Source organism: Amblyomma maculatum, chromosome 8, assembly GCF_055883805.1.
Source record: "Amblyomma maculatum isolate TAMU_Amacu chromosome 8, ASM5588380v1, whole genome shotgun sequence".
NCBI lineage: Eukaryota > Metazoa > Arthropoda > Arachnida > Ixodida > Ixodidae > Amblyomma > Amblyomma maculatum.
Window position 1 is genome coordinate 81970440 of NC_139351.1, and position 18334 is coordinate 81988773.

Sequence of the window (18334 nt, forward strand, 5' to 3'; positions counted from 1 at the left end):
GCACTGCTGCTTTGTCTTATTTGGTGGCCAATACAGATAAGCCAAGGTGTGAAAGGCTTCACAGGAAGACACCTTCAGTACTATTTGTCAGTCTTGGCTTATTAAGTGGCTCTATATCCATTGCATGGAAAAGGGCATATTCACTGATTACAGTGCCTGAATTCTTGTGCATAAAATGGGATGAAATTTGAGCACTTCAAAAATTAGTTTACTCGTCTGCCTCATTCTTCATTGATAAGATGAGGGCAACATCATCTCCTACCTAAATATTTTAATTATTAAACTCAGTGAAAGCTTTGAAGTAAAATTTTGAAAGGTGGAGCTGTAAGATGCCAATCAGTTATTCCTCATGGAGCTTAAATAGGTGCACTAGAGCAGTAGCATATTATGTTACTGACTGTTAATCTTCATACTGGTACAGGTCTGGCCAAATTATTATGGAGCACTGTTATTTGTTGTTTGAAATTTCTCACACGTCCCTAGAGAAAATATGATAGTTACATGAATTCATATGCGAGTGCATCAGCAGCATGTGCATATGTATAAGATACTTCCTAATATTCACTTGGTTACATATGGGAAAGTTTTTATTGCAAAGGCATGCTCCATATGGCCAGGACTGTACCTTAAGGGCGCTTTTTTCCTTAAAGTGTTGAATAGTGGCTTGCGAAGATCAAACCCAAATTTGGAACTTGAGTGATGGTTACTATAAATGATTGATTTTGTGCCCTGCTTTAGAAGAATACTAGTGTACTAAAGATTCATCATTTTTAGAGCTGTCAAAGCTGAATGAATCCTTGTTATTCATAATTTTTCATGATAATCACAGAAAGCTATAAAGAAAAAAAGCATCCAAATAAATTAGTCATTGGCTGCCTGCACCTTTGGTGCATTATTTGTGATGTTACGTCTTGCACTATGTTTTCAGTCTAACTGTCTTGCATTGATTCCTTCATATATTGACTGAATTAATTTTTCAGACCTTGTTTTTTGTTCTTGCATATGACCTATTATAAAAGCGGGTCTGCAATAGAAGTTGCATTGCCTTCTCTTGCTGCGCTGCTCGATATACAAGTATGAGTTTGAACCTGTTCTGGTTGGCTATTCTTTTCTGAAAGCTGTACTCTTCATTTTTTGCTGTTCATGATATGTCATGGCTGAGGCATTGTGAAAGGGCATATGCTAGTTCACGCAGTTGTGGCCTGATCATGCATTTCTGGCTGCCCTTGGCTTGCCATAGGCATGGTAATATGTTCCTCTAATTTTGTGAATGGTCAGTTTTTTGCAGTAGTCTTACATCATGGCAGTCATTGCAGCTGCACCACTTTCTAAGGGAGACTCTGAGAGGGCATTGCAGCTAGTGTTTAGAATATTCACAAATATGTGATTAAGCTGACATCATTTCATGCTTCTGTGTCTGCTTTCATTGTGCATTTACCTGTGCACATAGCATTATGTTCATTAAGGTTTGTTTGAAGTGAATTACTTTTTTTTTTTTTCATTGTATGTATAAAATGACATGCATTGCTTTGTGCATTTATCTTGCACACTGATTGCTTATATTCCACTTGCATGGTTCATGCATGCAAGGTTCATGCATGCAAGGTTCATGCATGCATGGTTCATGCTTGGTTCATGCATGCTGGGAACATTTTGCTAGTTTAAATGTAGAAGTGATGAAGTTTTTCAGCTTGTTTAGGAAAGCTTAAAATATTTGTGTATCTCAATAAGTAGGGTGAGTTCACTGGGACCAATGGTAGTATGGGCTCGCAACTATCTTTGAGAAAGCGTCTTTTCATACCTCATAGCCATTTTGAAAAAAAGCCTTCCATTGTTATTGTAGTAGGGCTGTAGTGATAAGTATAACCGGTGTCACTCATTATTTCATAAGCTTACATAGACTTCACACAGTCTGTGGCATGAAACTAGTGGCCATGCGTGTTCAAAGATCAAGGCAATATTTCCTCAGTAAGTTTTGTAAAATACAAGTTCATAAGTGTAACCTATCTGCATTATGTTCAATCTCAAAATGCCAAACATAAAATTTGATAGCATAAAAATGTGAATTCTTTTATTTTATTCACATGACTACTTACACTGTAGTGTTATATGTATATTGTTTTATGTTATATGACATATGTATTGTTTATTCCCTCCCTGTCGTGACCCACAGTAAGGGTTAACAGTATGAATAAATAAATTATCAAGCATACTCATTATGCTAAGGTCTCCAAGAATATTGGATCAGTCAGTGTCAGCTACCAGCAGTTCAGGAGCCCTCCAAGAGATAAATTCATGCCCCACCGGGGTGGCGCTGTGGTTACGGCGCTCGACTACTGTTCTCAAGGATGCGGGATCGAATCCCGGCCTCGGCGGCCGCATTTCGATGGAGGTGAAAAGCAAGGCACCCGTGTGCTGTGCGATGTCACTGCACGTTAAAGAACCCCAGGTGGTCGAAATTTCTGGAGTTCTCCTCTACAGCGTTTCTCATAGCCTGAGTTGCTTTGGGACGTTAAACCCCACAAACCAAACCAAACCACTCAAACAATCCTGTAGCTAAATTATAAAATTTCTGTGGTTGTAATGCTACGTTCACAGCATTAAAGTTTGCTCTGGATTTACTACATGCATCTCTGTATTTGCACACAGTTTTGTGGTTGTCCAGATTTTTTGTAATCTCAAGGAACTCAAGTTTTGCTATATCATTCATTCATTTTTTGTTCTCCATAAATCGCCCATTGTTAGACATTTCTGCTTTCAAGTAAACGGCAGTTGTAAAATTGTATTTCAGCTTTTATTTGGTTTTTTCAATGCCTGGGTCTTACACAGTTAACCCTAAATGCACTAGTCAACTGCAAGAACAATTCAATATGGGAATGGTGTGCTTCGTATAATGTGGCAAATGCATGGTTTTGTCTTATTTTATCAAGAGCTGCCACAGCTCTTGATAAAAGTCTTTCAGATGCATTATTTACTTTACAGTGTTCTGAAAGTATCATGCCTTTCAAATGCAGGCTCGGTCAACGCGGCCTACAAGTACAGCACACAAGTCGGACAAAGTTCACCAGACCAAAATTGCCCAACAAGCCACTGCATAAATATTACCCTTACAAGCTCATATCGTAACATAACATAATGTAAAATAATGTAACGTAAGTAACATAATGTTAGTAATGTAGCAATAAAAATTCAACGAATAGAATGATGGTATAGTTAACCGATCTAAAACAATAATTAAGATATAGGAAAAAAAAAACGAGCATGATAGCAACTACTACCACCCTGTTTCAAAGGAGACGCTCCTATATTCCATCCACCCATCCATCTCTATCGGGAGCTAGAAATGGCAAATTGGGCATCAATAGACGTTATCAAGAAAGCACTGGAATATTGGCATACATGGCAAAATTACTTTTGAAAACGAATTAAATTACATTACTAACTACTTTGCTGAAAGCGCAAAGAAGTAATTAAATTACGTTACTCATTACTGCTCCCAGAAAGCAATGAAATTACATTACAATTACTTCAACTGAGTAATTGGGAGTAATTACTTTTAAATTACTTTCTAATTTCTGTCCATGCAAAAAACTAAGTAAAGCTAGTAAACAAAATAGCAACTTGTTCTCGAGATGCAAAGCACACACATTCTTTCGTTTTCCCGCCAAATTCCATCCCAGAGAGCTATTCCTTTCTTCTTTCCTACTGCACTTGCCACTAAAACGACAACAGCAAAAAAAAAAAAAAAAAAAAAAATACAACAAAAGCAGAAGCATGTTCGAACGATCGTGAAATGACCGGCGAACCCAGCGTCTTGTTTGCCCGGAGCTGTCTCCGCCATTTGAAGGCCCGAAGAAGCTATGTTATTTATTGCTTCCGCAGTCCTAAGAATCGACGTCGGCACCTTGTGCTCACTGCTCAGTACTGCTCAAGCCACGGTGGCTCACGACATGGACCCTTCCACCTATATCCCCCAACCCCAAACCTCTCTCTCCCCGTGGTGACGAATGTAACCAAGCATCACTGTGCCCTAGCCGACGCAACAAGGAGTGCCACTGCGCCGCGCTCCCAACTAGTTCTCAACTCCGGCCTTCTTGCACCATCTGTCCCTTCGGCATTCTCTTGGCGCCTTGTATCCTACAGCTTAGAGAATTGTTGCCATGAGATAGCCGCCACCCTGCTACACACGAGGTCTCTGACGCACTGTTCTGCTCAGTTCTGTCTCCTTTGGCCGATCTGTTACGCTGGCTTCGTCTTGCTGCATATCGTTCCTGCTTTCGCGACATTCTTCATTTTACTTTAGTAAAATTACTAATTTCGAAAGGAATTAATTACTTTTACTGCAAAATTACTACCAGAGTAATTCATTACATTACTACATTACAGAACCGAAAAAATAATTCATTACATTACAAATTACTAAAAAAATTAAATTACAGTAATTTCATTACTGTAATTCAATTACTGCCATGTCTGAATATTGGGGAAGTATACGTTGAAAGGCAATGAAACCAAATAATTTAAGTTTGAGCGTGGAGTTTGTCTGAGCTGTGGCGCGGACCGCGGTGGACAATCGTGCACGCTGCGTGGTGGGCTAGGGCCGCCAAAGCATTGCCGCTCGTCACTGTCGCTCAGGTTCTGGGTTTTTAGAAAATTTAGCGTATCGCCCGGAAGCAGCTCGCGATGCGGTCAATCGCAGAAGGCTTTGGGGTACTTAACTTTCGTTCTGACATTTTTTTTTCGAGCGAAGTTTGGTTTCCTACTCCGCGGTTTGAGCGAAGAACCTGCATAACGCTCACTTCGTATCGAGACAGTTCAGTAAAAACTTGGTGGTGTAGCAAAAGAACAAATAGGCTAGTGTGGCTATATATTGTTAATTTCTGAAAGGAGCAGGAGAAAGTCACTGCTTGCAATGCAAGTCTGCATTGCAGTGTAGTAGCTCACTTCTGCGCACGTGACTTTTTTATTGCGAAAGCAATAATACTTTCACTTTTCAGCCCTTTGCGTAGCGAGGCGGTAGCTACCATTGACCTTTAGCGTCACCCTTGGCGCGCCGCCAAGCACAGCTGCGCAAAAACAGGGGCCCCAACTCGCGCCGTCAACTCGCGAGGCGGTAGCTAACAAACGCGGCCTAACTCCCGCTCCCTCCGTGAGGGAGCGCTACAGCCGGAGTGACGTCATCTCATCTGCCGCAAAAACAGGGTCCCCAACTTGCGCCATCAACTCGCGAGGTGGTAGCTACCAACCGCGGCCTAACTCTCGCTACCGCCGGGGGTGCAACGTCGGATAATATAGAAGGTGGCCTAGCAGCAGGTGGAACCAACGCAGTCTCCAGGGATGCTTTCATTTCTGCTGGCGTAAAGAATGCCGTTGCAGCCGGTGCCGGAGCGGCAGTTGCAGCCACGGAACTCCTTGCCTCGCTACTATAGTTATACATAGGATAACCAGGTAGCACCCCGCAATAAACAATAGTTGAACCATATGCCGTGGCCAGAGTGAACCACTGCATAACCTTAAGCATAACCAGAAGCACCACAACCAGCTACACCACCAACTGAACCTAGGCGTAGCCATAGCTATTGCTTTCACAATTACCGGTGTTAACCAAGCCACTGCCAATTTTTTTTTAAACACGATGCGTTACAAGAAATTTCACCAGTGCTTTGTCGTACTTCATGCTGTTTGTGTTAGAAACGGGATATTTACTCCCCTTAATCAAACGGCGATGCCGCGGTAACAAAGCAACGCTAAAAACGCGCCTCTGTCGCTGAGTCTCGTCGCTTCTTGCGGTAAACGCACCAGCGGCAACGACAAACGGCGGCGTCGCTCAACGCATCGCCAGGGATTGTCATTCGGTTACCAAATCTGCTAGCTTCTATTTTCTTTATTGCGGGCGTTAAACTAATAAAACGCTTCGTACATAGTAAAAATATCTTACGCACAACAAAATACTTTGAATTGGTACCACACCTTTTTCAAGACACGGTCGCCGCACTTTGACACGTACGGGATGCGTCTCGAATTTCTTTCAGCATGTAAAACCTGAAGGTTGGAGTAAACGATACTTACGTGGGATGGAATTTCTCCACACCTTTAAACGGTCTTCGCCCTTTGGTGCCAAAAACAGCGTCAACTTTGCACGACCAGTTGCCTGTCGTACATCGTATTGCAAATCACTTTCGTCCCACCTTCGAGGCCCTGAAGCACTGGCGACAACACCATAAAAACAACATTACAGAAAGAATTGAAACACCGGTCCGAACAAAACTTACATTTTACGGCGCGTTCACTGCAAGCAGACGACAGCTGCGCAGTGGTGGTGGTGACAAACGTTTATTGATTTAAAAGGGATGGAGGTATATGCATGAGCCGGATCTTTGAACGGGACCCCAATGGCGTCGGCTGCTGCCCAGGCGCGCTCGACCAATGCCTTTTGGGCCTGCAGGTCATGGCAGCCGAGCAGGGTCGCCTATCCCAGTCCTCCCGAGTAGGGTTGGGGTGACGAGGAATAGCTGGTTTGGATGGGCAAGCCCACACCATGGGGTAGATGTCCGAAGACTTCTCCGCACAGTGCGGACAACTGCCCATGAAGGAAGGATTAAAATGTTTTAGTGCTGCCGGGCACAGCAGCAGAGTGTTGGTATACAGACGGTGTAGAAGCCGCTCCTCCGCTCCTCCCTTTTGGAATCAGTGTGGGTAGCTGCCAGCGCAATGGCGACCTCCTCCGCGTGGGTTGTCACGGGCGCGAAATGGGAGCCCGTTAATAGTTTTGGGCTGATGGACCACTGCGGCCGTGTACCATCCCCCATGGTAGGGGCCGGAGGCGTCCACGTAGTAAATGCCTGGTTTCGACCCATAATGGTGGCCCAGGGCTTCCGCCCGCGCCAGGCGCCGGCCATTGCATGTGGTTTTCACGTGTCATGTTTTTAGGAAGAGGGCGTACGTGGAGGGCGCATCTCCCCTCGAAAGGGAGGCGTACACGATCTTCCATAAGGGTGGTATGTTGGATGTGTAACCGGGCAAGGAGGCGGCGACCCGACAGTGTCTTAGAAAGACGTGTGTATTGGTTGGTTAAGTGAGCCTCTCGAATCTCCCGGAATGTATTCACCATGCCCAGGCTCAGTAGATGCTGGTTGGAGGCGTTCACGGGGAGATCGAGGGTTCTCTTAAAATTTTTGCGCAGGACGACTTCGAGTGCATCCTCGTCTTGTTTCCGAAGGTGGAGGTAAGGAGTCGAATACAAGATTCAACTGGTCACGAATGCATGCGCCAGCCGCAAGGTGTCTTTGCACCGCAACCCCCCACGTTTGTTAGAAACCCGGCGGAACATGCGGCCCATCTGGTCCCTAACCTTACGGAGTTTCGCCCAGGTAGTGTCCGACCGTCTATGTTGATGAATGAAGAGTCCCAGTACCCGGACTTCTGTGCGTTCAGGAATTAATCATATCTCTAAAGAGAGCTCAATTTTGGCCGTACACTTTAGTGAGGGGTGTATGTGTACAGATTCAGATTTTTGAGGGGAGCATTGAAGGCTGCAGCGGCGAGCATAACGGTCCACTATGGTTGCCGCTTGCTGCAGGTTGGCCTCAATATCTCCAAGGGAACCTTACGTGGCCCACAGCGCATGCTGCATACCAGCGGCAGCACCCAACTGGGCCGGCAGGTGCATCATAGCCAGATTGAATAAGAGAGGAGACAGCACTGCACCCCGTGGTGTTAACCATGTTCGGTGTCCTGGATTTTAATGTAGGATTGGCGATCTGTCAAAAATTGTCGAATGTATCTGAACGCGTTGCGTCCGCAACCGGTTTGTGAAAGATGAGTGAGTATTACCTCATAAGTAACGTTGTCGAAGGCTCCTTTCAAGTCTAAGGCGAGTATGACCCTGTCGTTGTGAGGGCATTCGACCGGGTAAAGAACACCCCGATTGAGTTGTGGCAAAACATCCTGTGCGGACCTGTACGGGCGAAATCCGAATATGGAGGCTGCGAAGATGTGCTGATTTTCCATGAACTCGCACAACTTGTCACGCACCATCTTCTCCATTAGTTTGCCCGCACACGAGGTTAGAGAGATGGGGCGAAGGTTGTCCGTGTTGATGGCCTTGCCAGCTTTTGGAATGAAAGTGACCAGAGCAGTCTTCCAATCGATGGGGAGTGGCGCGTCCCCAAGCCAAATTGAATTGATGTAATCCAATAAGGACTGGTAGAGTAAGTTAGCTAGTAATTTGACTGTAATTTTGTCCCGACCCGGGGCTGTGCCACGTTTCATTTTCGCCAGGGCCGCTGGCAGATCGTGGAGCTGGAACGGCTGATCCAGCTCAACTTTCTCCGAACCTGCATAAGAGTGCGCCGGTCCGCGGGGGTCCTGGGTAGTGTACAAGTATTGGTCCCGCAACTTGTGCGCTAGCTGAGTTGTGTTGCCCTGAAAGCTGTGTATGGCACGTTGCCGATGTTTCTGTGTCTGTCTGCGTTGGGTCGATAAGAGCGCGGAAGAGCCGCCAGGTGTTCCTGCTGGACATCTTCCGCGCCGCCGTGTTGCAACGATCCACCCAGTTGGCGTCTGCGAGCTGGGCCGCATACTCGGCCGCCTGCTGGGTGAGCTCGGAAATTCGAGCCTTCAGTTTACGGTTATGCTTTTATCGGCGCCACCGGCGGTCAAGGCAATGCCGTGCTTCCCAGAGGTGGAGGAGGTGGTTATCCATGTCTGATACCGCCTCGGAAAGCTGAATTTTCGTTTTGGTGGAGCGAAGGCTAGAAAGCAATTGTTCGGACCATGACTTGTAGCCTTGCGCCTTGCTCGAGTATAAATGTAGCTGTGTTGCAATTTTTCCTAAATTTGGACCAGTCTGGGAGTCGAGCCTGTGTTGTGGGTTTTGCTAATGGTCTGGTCCGATTGTAGTGTTTAGTATACAGTGGTCGCTACTGAGGGTTTTCTCAGTGTTGACCCAGTCGGCATACTGAATGTTGCTGGTAAAGGTTAATTCCGGGCACGTATCCGGAGTCACGGAGTTACCTATACGTATTGGGTGGACGGGGTCTATGTGAAGACTGAGGCCCAACGTAGACGCAAGCTCTGTCAACTTGCGTCCCCGTTTCTCTTCACGGCGGTACCCCCAGACTCGACTGGGGGCGTTAAAATCGCCCACAATCAAGAGGGGGTCCCGACCCGCAGCTTTCAGCGCACGGCTGAAAAGGTCCGAGAATGATACATTCGGCAATTCGGGTGGGCAGTAGACATTTAGAATGTGCAGTGGTGGATCCTGTTTGCGGAGGGGAAGGAGAGTCACCATTACATGGGAATAGCAAGTTGGAGGTTCAAGTCGACCATATTTGCTGTGTAATTTTAATGCGAGACCGTAGCCCTTGACAGTTCCATTGAGTTACAGCGATGGGGGAGGCCAATTTAGATAAGGGGGAACGCCTACACCGAGGTTGTCCCGCCAAGGTTTTGGGGTTAGAGGAGGGAAGGTAGATGTCCCGGAGCCATAAACCCGGGGCTAAAATTCAGCTCCTGGGAGGGGTCAGCTAGCTTCCTCATTTTCGATGTCAATTTCTCGACGCGAAAATTTTGAGGGCCGGCTGCATACGTTTTTGAGAGGAGCGGCCCGGCGAGACGTGCGGGGGAGACATGTTGAGCGATCATGGTAGGAAGGGCCTCCATAACTTTGGCAATGATACGCTCCATTGTCGTCCCGATAAGGGTTTCGAATTTGGCGTTAAGGCGGGCCTCAAGAATGGCCACGGAGGAGTCCGAGGTCACCGGTGCCGCCGCATCGTTCTCCATGGCTTCTGCTTGGGGGGCAGGTTGTGGGGGAGGAGCAGTTTTAGTTTCAAGGGCTTCAATTTTGGCAAGTAGCATCTCGTTTTGAACCCGGAGAGAAGCTACCAGGTTATGAAGCTCGGCGTCGGCCGCCGAGCGAGCGTGAGGAGAAGGGGGGTGGGAGGAGGAGGCAACCCTACCCGAGCCGCTCACCTGTTTTCCTTTTTTGACCACATTTAGCCTTGCTTGAGTTGGGAGTGGGCTTGCTTCTTCAATCCGCCGTGTGGGGGCGGTGGTGGCGCTTGGTCGCCTTTGATGTCAAGCCCGCTTGAAGGCGCTTGCCTCTCAAAAATAGACTCAAGAGCCTGCTAAGACTAGTACAGGCTTATATAATCAGTAGGGTAAGATATGCAACACCCTACCTAAACCTGGCAGTAAGGGAAAAGGAACAAATAGACGTCGTAATAAGGAAGAGAATCAAAAGCGCACTCAGCCTTCTCAGCTGCACCTCCACGACCAGACTGCTGGGAATGGGGGTACACAACACATGGGAGAAAATAATGGAAGCCACAAGAACAGCGCAAATGGAAAGACTCAGTCAATCCGAGACGGGAAGGCAAATTCTAGAATGGGTTGGGCTCCAGCACGACAGAGGGACGGACCCCAAGATCAACCTCAGCCAAAACTGCAGAACCAACCTGTTCATCCCACCCATGCCAAGAAACATAAGCCCCATTCACAACAAAGAGAGAAGAGAGGACAGAGCCAAAGCCATCGAAAATGAGATGAGCAAGCTTGACCCGAACTGCGTGGCGTACACTGATGCCGGGAGCTGCAGTCGCAGCAGTGGTGGACGGAGCCGGAGCCCCTCTAATCACGACATCTATAAAACAAGAAATGCAGTCATCGCTGAAGAGGTAGCAATTGCGCTAGCCTGCGTCGACACAAAAGCTAAAGTGATTATAAGCGACAACAAAACAGCCGTTTGGAACTTGACAAAAAGAAGAGTGCCATCCGCGGCTAAGAAAATTCTCGAATCCAGGAAGATCTCACGGAGGATCACAATAAAATGAACCCCAGGCCACGAATCGGTGCCTGGAAACGAAGCCACTCACGCGCTTGCCCGAGATATCTACCACCGGACGAACGTCGAGCAGGTCGAAAATCCAGAACCCGAGGAGAGGTTAAACACCTACCACTAGATCTGTAAATACTACAAACTAAACAGAAAAACATTCTCCACTTCACATAAAGAGCTAAACAACTATGAGGCCAAAAGTCTTCGCAAACTACAGGCCGGAAATTACCCCAACCCGGTATGGCTGCACCATTTAAATAAAAGTAGATGACAGACAATACGAAAACAGTAAACACTGCGGACAGACACTAGATCACATAATCTGGCAATGCCCCTTTTCGCCTGGGGCAGTGGCCAACATTCATGACACAGAAGCTTGGGAATCCCTTCTCTAAAGCGAAACCCTTGACCCAAAAATAAGTCGTCCGCCTGGCGGCTGAGGCCGCGAAGAATCAATGTATCCTTGCGCGCTTCTAGTCGCGGAGTCCCAGCCCTCTATTCGGGTCTGCGTACCTGGGTGGGGGAATTGGGGGACCTCCTGTATCGCCGGCAATAAAGTTTCAAACAATAATAATTGCCGCTCTTTTGGGCAATCGTATTTGTGTCGAGGCGGTACTTGGCGGTACAGTCTCTGGAGTTTGTGGCATGGCCGCCACCACAAACAGCACATTTCAGCGTACACTCATGAGGGGCCCGCACTCCCTCGACAAAAGCCTGTAGTCCACACAGGCCGCACTTATCTTGCAATGGATTTGGGCATGTGTCTGCCCTGTGGTCCACAGTGCCACACACACCGCAGGCTGGGATAGTGCGCAGATAGGGCTGCACTTGGACAATTTTTGACTTATAGGTTACCGTCCATGGCCTCACTTTTCCGGTAAAAGTCAGACGAGCCTTATTGGTTCCAAATTTACGAATTTTCAAGATAGTGCCATGCCCCCACTGGACACCATCTTTCAGGGTTTCAGCTGTTTTATGATTTGCCACAGTGATGATGCCGTAGCAAATGTCTTCGCCATTTTGCTTGAGATGGCCTCGAAGTGGCACATCTCCCTGAGCTGGTTTGATCGCGAAATACCAAGCAGCGGCGGGAGCGCCCACATGGGCCCGGAGCACGCTAAAGTCTCTGGATGGATGGATGAAATATAGGAGCGTCCCCTTTGAAACGGGGTGGTAGCAGTAGATATCATGCTCATTTTTCTCCCTATATCTTAATTGTTGTTTCAGATGGGTTAACTATACCATCATTCTATTTATCGAATTTTTGTTTCTACATTACTAACATTACTCTGCCCGCATGGATTCGTCGATGCCTGTCGGCAGGCATTGGAACTGCGAGACTTATGGCACAACATTCGGAGCACACGACGAGCGGCGCCGTTGATACACCTTTCTAATCGTACACCTTGATTTTAGCTTAGAGGGTACTCCCCTGATGGGCTGGGACAGGTAGGTCATCGTCGCTTGCGGCGGGGGCTAACCTGCCACCGAATATTTATCTGTTGTAGGCCGTCATTGCACCCGCCACCGCTTCGGTGGTGGACGACGCCTGTTGTTGCAGCGCGCGTCTTTCTCTCCCTCTTCTTTTTCTTTCTCCTCTATTTTTTCTCCTGTCTGTTCGAGGCAGCGGAGGTGGCTCAGCTACAGAGCCAGTCGCGTGGCGTTCCTTGGCGCGCATTCAAGTGAGGGTACAGTGAACTAGCTGAAGTGAGGGATTGCAGATGGTAGGAACGCTAGACAAGATGAGACTTCTCAGGCTTTCGCCTTTCACTACTTTAGTCGCTAAAGTCCCTCGTAATTTTTCAATTTTCTCTTCTGTCCGCACGAGGCAGTGGTCTACAGAGCCAGTAGCAGGCCCGTGCATTTTCTTTTCCTTCTTGCTAAAGTCGCAGCAACAAAAACTGCACGACTGTCTCTGGTGGTGCAGTGGAATTGTCGAGGCTTTGCGAATAAGGCCTCTGAAGTGAACATCCGTCTTCGCGACAAAAAGCTAAAGGCGTGGGCCTTCTTACTTCAAGAGCATAACTCACTTCCTCGCCTTTCAGGATTCTGCGCTTACCATTCACCTTCCATTCCTGATCGCCGTTGCATCACCTCTTCCCACAGCCCAGGTAAATCTGCAATTTATATTCACACTTCAGTTCCCCACACACCGATCGACCTTCCACGCTGGTGTAACACACACCAAGAGGTGGTAGCACTCCTAGTTAAGCCTGTACGCACGCCACTTATACTAGTTTCCTTTTATGGCCGTCCTGGTTCCGCATCTCCTAATCTTGGATGGGTTCGTTTTCTGCGTTCTACCTACTCGGGTATCTCTATTCTAGTCGGTGGAGACTTCAATGGCGCACACACCTCGTGGGGTTACCCATCGGATTCTCCCAGGGGTGCACACATCCAGGGAAGCTTTTCAGATAATTCTTTTCACCTTTTAAACCACCCGCATACATCTACCCGTCCACGAGGTGGGCCTTATTCACCTGATTTGACTTGGTGGTTAGGCCCTGGTAGCCCTCGTTGGGCTGTTGAACCAGATACCTGGGGTAGTGATCACAGTCCTATCTTTATCTCTCTCACTCCTTCGCGGATACGTAAAATACGCCGTAGCGTACGAATAACATCTTGGGACTCTGTACGCGCAGACAATCGCTTATCTGATTTCACCCCATCATCAGCATTGTCAAACCTCTCTGCTGTTCTTGCGTCCCACACGATTACCACCACTGTAAATGAAGACGAGCCAAACCCGGACATCCACCTCCTGAATCTTTGGGCTCTGCGTCGCCAGGCAGATCATTATGCTGCTTGTAACCTCGATGACCCATCGGCTATCCCCGCTCTTCACCGGGCTACCGCGCGTGCGAGGCGGTATGAAAAGCGTCTAGGAAGGCAACGTTGGGCTTCATGGTGTGAGCGCCTGTCCTCCAAGCAGAGTAATCGACAACTTTGGAGAGTGTTTCACGCCATGGAGCGCTCTTCTCAAGTTTCTGATTACACAGAGAGCATTCGCCTTGCTATGAATGTAGATGAGGACACATTTGCAAAACAGGCGGCCAGACAGTTTTTTCCCCACTATGATTCCACCTCAACTTCTCCACCTTGCTTACCGGTTACCGAACCCCCCGATGCGATTACTTCTGAGCTAACCATGGCAGAGCTGCTGGCCTGCATTGAACGCCTCAAATTTAACTTTGCTCCCGGCCACGACGGCATACCTAACTCCTTATTCCGCAACTTGGAAGGGACTGCTTTGCAGGCCCTGCTTGATGCATTCAATGACGTGTGGTATTCTGGTGTCATGCCGGACGAGTGGAAGCATTTTATTGTTGTTCCAATACCGATGTCAGGTCATCCTCCAGTATCTCTCTCGGCCCTTCGTCCAATTTCCCTAACGCCAAAAATCTGCAAGCTTTACGAAAACATTCTCGCCACTCGCTTATCGTGGTGGTTGGAATCCCATGATTGCTATCCAGAATCCCAAATTGGCTTCCGCCCGCAAATACGAACGGAGGACGGTCTTGCTACTTTGGCTGCTGACGTGCTTCACCACTCTCCGCACAGTCATCTTGTTAGAACTGTGATCGCTACAGATATAACAAAGGCATATGATAACATCCTTCACTCAGCCATTCTTGCCTCCCCACAAACTCTTGGTCTTCCTCACAGGTTTCTCCTCGCCATTCACGCCTTTCTAACAAATAGAACATTCAGTGTGCGTGTCCATGGAAAGCTCTTTGGTCACTTCCCCTCAAACAGAGGAGTGCCCCAGGGCTCCGTTCTCGCCCCTACTTTATTTAATGTGGCCTTCATTCCACTTATTCGAGCCCTAGAGGCCATCCCTTCTATACGGGTGCTTGCGTATGCCGATGATATAACCTTATGGTGTTGTCACCCAGATACGTCTGTCCATCAGGCGGCCCTCCAGCATGCGCTGGATGTATTGGCATTTCGCCTCCCTCCTTTGGGCCTAACTCTTTCGCATACAAAATCCTGTTTCATTCGAATTGGAAATAAAGCTTGCTTACGGAAAGCTCCCAATATAAATTTTATGATAGATAATATCCCAATTCCTCAGGTACAAACCGTTCGCATTCTTGGTCTTCTTCTACATTCCTCTGGGACTGGCACACCGTGGCTGACAGCCATCCGTAAGACCGCTCACGCTACTTTAGGTCTCATTCGTCGCATAGCTATGCGCTCTGGCGGCGCGTGTGCTCACACGGCCCGCCAGCTTGTTTGCTCTGTCCTCCAGCCACGTATAATATACCAGGCACAGTTTCAACGTCTCACCCGCAGACAGTGGGACTCCCTTGAGGCCATCAATCGTGAGGCTATGCGTGCAATAACGTACCTCCCCCGCCTAACACCCATACCAGTACTTCAGGAGTATGCCCAGCTAAATACGCTCACTAAACTCGTTGATCAGCGGATGGCAAACAGAGCTCGCAAACAGTCTTTACAACTACATCATTTAAAGACACTACCTCCATGGTCGTACTGCCAGCTCACGGACAAATCGCCCCACTGCTTCCCCGTCGGTATCATCCGCACATCTGCCTGAAGGGTGCATATTATATTCCGATGCATCACATGCTGCAGAGCGAGGAGTTACTGCCGTGTATAGTCCCTCTCATCCGCATCTCAACACTCAGGTGACATATACCGCGGATACGTGCACCCCTCTGGCACTGGAACTTCAAGCAATTTACAATGCTATACATTCCCTCCCACCAGTTCCTACATTCAATGCAGTTCATCTTTACACAGACTCTCTCACTGCCCTTAAACAGCTTAAGGCCGTTCGACGCGCATTCCAAATAACACAGTCCATACATTTGCTATGTTCAAAGTACCCATGTCCTATTCGCATACACTGGATTCGCGGCCATGCTCGCGATCCACATAACATACAAGCAGATGCTATGACGCATATAAACACATCAGACGATCCACCACCTTCCCCTCTTCCCTCATATCCGTTCCTGTCCCACGTTTCCGATTCGCAAGTTCTGCGCCACCGAACACGCGCTCTCATTCCTCCGTGTTCGCACCCTCTCCCCCGTAGTCTTACTCGGCAGGAGGAGGTGACAGTGCGCCGGATCCGGGCAGGGGCGGCTCTGACCCCATCTGTTCGACATCGATGGCGGGAAAAAGACCTACCAGTGACTGACAGGTGCCCTCACTGTGACACTCCACGTGACGTCTGCGATGTGCGCCACTTGTTGTGGACGTGTCCATCAACAAAGCACATCAGGCAACGGATAATCATGAAGGTGGGCCTGCGGTGGAATCGCGATAGTGATTATGAGAAATGGACAATGGACTGCCAACCTTCTCGAATTCATAAGCACAACTGGACTGCACTCCTTCTTTTAACTTTCTATCCTGCATCCTATTCCCCCTTTCTCAACTTATGCCTTGTGGCAAACTCTTCGAAAAAAAAAAACAAAAAACTGCACGAGACTCGCAAGAGCGGCACATTGTGTCAGGCAAATTTCACGTGCCTCATACACGCGCTAACCCGTTGGTAAGGAAACGTGTTCGGCGGTCTTCCGCATTCCCCAAGCGATGCGCGCGTGCTTTGGGCGGGTGCCACGCCCGACTACTGTGCCGGAGCACCCGGGTTCAAACCCGATTGATTTATTTATAGGAAGGGGAAGGCGCGGTAACCGCAACCGCGCCGTAAGGGAAGGGAGGAAGATGGGAGTGAAAAATCAGTTTTTTAAAACCCGACCTCGGCGGCTGCGTTTCGATGGAGGCGAAACGAAGAAGCGTTCCGTGTGCTGTGCGATGTCAGCGCACGTTAAAGATCTCCAGGTGGTCGAAATTACTCCGTAGCCCTCCACTACTGCTCCTCTTTCTCTCTTTCCACTTTCACTCCCACCTTCATCCCTTCCCTTACTGCGCGGTTGAGGTGTTCACAGAAAACAAGTGAGACAGTTACCGCGCCTTTCCCTTCCTATAAATCAGTTTTTTTTGGGCGGACGCCACACCCACCACGTGAGGGGCCTATGGCCATGTCTTAGAGTCGACGACGAACTTTAGTTTGTTCAGAGAATATGCTGGTGGTGGGGGCTTGGCTGGAAGTTCTCGAAACCGGCTTTTTTTTTATGAAAGGTGGATAAATTACGCACGGTTCGGAAAACAATGTAGAGTTTCTAGATGTGTCCATATATGTGCTGTCCTTAAATGAGCAGCAATTATTTCAGAAATCGAATTATAGAGAATAAAGAATGTTCATTCTAATTTTAACAAGGTGTGCTAGCCGCAATCGGCACGATAAGGACGACTGCATAGGCTTACGGAAAAGAAAGCGTCATTTCGTATCGAAGCTACAGTGAACTAGATCGAAGCTCTCTTATCGACTAATTATAATTCTAGGAGGTACTTAAACTGTTTAGGCGCAGTAAGGTGAAAGGCTTTCTATATATATTTTTAGATTTTTAATTTGTATTTCTTGGCCATTTTTGTTTTATTTTCAAATTTCTTTCTTTATTTTTTTGCTTTTTATTCCTTCTTTCTTGTACGGCTTTTTGCTACTGATTACGCAGTGTTTAGAACATAAGGCAATTTAGCTAATACTGGCTTTTTACATGCCTACTGTTTGATTGGCTGTAGATACCTGTCTCGTTTGACACTTTCGTAATTAAGGCATTATAGCCAAACAATCATGACTGGATTCAATATTTTGTTTTGGCTTGTTATGTGGATTGTGCTGGATTGGCTTCAGGTTTGTCTTCTGGACACGCCACGGACAGTCACTTTATTGTTGAGCCAAGAAAAGCTTTCGCATTAAAATGCTCTTCAGAGTCAGTCTACCCGAGACGAACTGCTTGAATTGACGACCGGATGGCGAAGAAAGCGCCTGTGGTACAGCATTTAATCTCTTGCTCCTTTCCACGGCGGTTTTATGGATTCGCATTCGACGTTGGCTGTGAAGGATGCCGTAACTTTGGTAAAATATCTGCTAGCTGATATTTCCAGAGTCCTTTTAAGCGCCTCTTATAGCCGGGCCCGATTCTAGCCTTGGCGGGCTCTTTTAGCTTTCAGAAAGAATCAAGATGAAATGCTGTGCGATTTCACTGCATAATAAAAGATCACAGGTATCCAAAATTTCTAGAGCCTTCCACTCTTCAAACCCTGCAAACCAGATCGAAAAACCAGACATGAAATGCATTTCTTCCACTGGCATTTTATTCGTCCTCACATCGAATGCAAACACCTGCGTGTCCGCCGCTTATGCGCTTCCTCGATTCAAAGTTCCACCTCTCCTGGCGACTACTATTAGAGCTTTTAAGAAAGCACATAAACCTTCTTCTCGGATAAATTGGGGGTGACGCGAAAAAAACAAATGTAAATTGTGAGGTTTAGGTTCTAGAAACGATACATTCTCTATACGGAGTGGATGACTCCAGATTACGCCATTTGAAGTTATCTAGCGTACGATGACATCGCACGGTACGCGGACACCTTTCCTGTTCCGCTTTCATTGAA